The following is a 2325-nucleotide window of genomic DNA, read 5'->3' on the forward strand; positions in this document are numbered from 1 at the left end:
TTTTGTTACTTTGGTGTACATACAAGATACATGAGAGATAAGTAGTGAAGTAGAAATTCTTTGTTCACACATTTGCAAATGGCTACTTATCAAAATAATAGACAATTTTTTTCTTAAGTAAACTGTTACTTTTCTTAATTGCTTTCTTTTGGAATTATGCAAAGAAGAATTTTATTCTACCTCTGTCTATATGACCAAAAACTGGAAATATGTCTAATTCAGTGAGATTTTATTCTTTTTTTTATTAAAAGTTTGCTTTATTTCTCTGTTGAATCAAGTACTGTCTCCCAATTACAAGCGGATTTTATGCCTTACAAACGTTAACACAGTTACCATCACCTCATTGACAACCGAATAATAAATCAAATTAGGTCCCAGTGGTTATGTCCACATCTAGGTTGTTACGGTGATCAGGAACTCTTATTTGTTTGCTTTAGCTTTTAGTTCTTGGTTATATCTCCAAATACGAAAGAGCTGAGAGGCTCCTGCTGTCCCGACAAAGAAATTAACAGCAAACAGACTCCAGTTTTTGGGAAAAATTACAAGTGAGTATCTTGACCAAATAAACCCTGTAGCCATCATGACAGCAGACTGGGCTGTGCTGAGTTTTTCTGCAGGTCTGGCCATGTCAGCCAATCCAGCACACGCCAACCCCCATTTCATAATTGGAGCCCAGAAAAATACTGTTCTGGGACCTGCCGGGTGGTTGTACAACGGCCTCAATTACTCAGGCAGCATGAGCTCCACTTTATCAAGGACCCGGTGGTAGGTGGCCCGAAGGCCCCGGACGCCGGTGGCTGACATTTCTGCGGACGAGTGATTGTGGGCAGCTGGGTGGGAGAGTGGCCGCGTGCTCGTCCCTGGCTGGCAATGACGGGCAGCTCGTCACTTTCCCCTGCCTCAACGCCTCGTGCCCTCCTCTCCCCCAGGGTGCCCTTCCCGCCTGGATTTTATTCTAATTGCCATGTTGAATAACAGAACTTTCTTGAGTACTTGCCATTTGTGGCTAAGGAGATTGTGGAGCATAATTAAGAAAGTATTTTAAAACCCTGAGAAAACCATAATCCAAAAAGAAACATGTACCACAATGTTCATTGCAGCACTATTTACAATAGCCAGGACATGGAAGCAACCTAAATGCCCATCAACAGATGAATTGATTAAGGAGATGTGGCACATATATACAATGGAATATGACTCAGCCATAAAAAGGAATGGATTGAGTTGTTTGTAGTGAGGTGGATGAACCTAGAATCTGTCATATAGAGCGAAGTAAGCCAGAAAGAGAAAAACAAATACCATATGCTAACTCATATATATGGAATCTAAAAAAATGGTACTGATGAACCCAGTGATAGGGCAAGAAGTAATATGCAAATGTAGAGAATGGACTTAAGGACCCGGGGAGCAGGAGCGAAGGGGAAGCTGGGATGAAGTTAGAGAGTACCATTGACATATATACAGTACCAAATGTAAAATAGATAGCTAGTGGGAAGCTGCTGCATAACACAGGGAGATCAACTTGATGAGGGTGATGACTTAGAGGGCTGGGATAGGGAGGGCTGGGATAGGGAGGGTGGCAGGGAGTTATGGGAGGGAGGGGATATGGGAATATATGTATAAATACAGCTGATTCACTTTGTTGTACAGCAAAAACTGGCACAACATTGTAAAGCAATTGTATTCCAATAAAGAGCTTAAAAAGTGCTGGGGGGGGGCAGGGGGAGGGAGAGAGAGAGGGAGGGAGGCAGAGAGATAGGGAAGGAGAGAAAGGAAATGAAGACATTTTTACATTCTTTGTGGGCTGAACTGAAATAGTCTTCAAAAATGTATTCTTAAAAAAATGTATTCTTAATTATCTTAATGAGAAAAATAATTTCTAAAATTAAAAAAAGTATTTTGTCAGTCAGAAAAAATTATATATATGTATGTATATATATATACATATAAAAACATGCATAGGTATGTGTATATACATATATAGCTTAATTACTAGCATTATGACATTACTAATCTGCTTCATTTTTTTAACATTACTTCATGTCCTAGGCTACCTACTTCATCTGTTATTCCATTAGTTTGTGGTATTTTAATGAGAACATTTGATGAAGGGGAAATTTGTGCATTTCAGACTGTGACATGGTTAAGTATCTAAATGTTAAATGCATTACTGTGCAAATATTGGATAGGTAACCAAATTTAAGCTATGCAAAAACATATATTTTGACCAGGTCATAATTATAACTGGAAATTGTAAGAGGATCAAAAAGAGTAGGGCATCTGCCTTTTTTAATTGCCTTTATTAAGCTCTTCCTCAACTTCCTT

At 39.0% G+C, this 2325-nt stretch overlaps 1 pseudogene across 1 annotated transcript; it reads right to left on the reverse strand.

The window, feature by feature from the left end:
* Positions 1-235: 235 nt before the first annotated feature.
* LOC130842206 (mitochondrial pyruvate carrier 2-like) lies at positions 236-936 on the reverse strand (annotated as a pseudogene). The gene has a single exon (XR_009050377.1). The product of XR_009050377.1 is annotated as a mitochondrial pyruvate carrier 2-like (transcript).
* Positions 937-2325: the final 1389 nt, after the last annotated feature.

This window comes from Hippopotamus amphibius, chromosome X (genome assembly GCF_030028045.1).
Source record: "Hippopotamus amphibius kiboko isolate mHipAmp2 chromosome X, mHipAmp2.hap2, whole genome shotgun sequence".
Lineage (NCBI taxonomy): Eukaryota > Metazoa > Chordata > Mammalia > Artiodactyla > Hippopotamidae > Hippopotamus > Hippopotamus amphibius.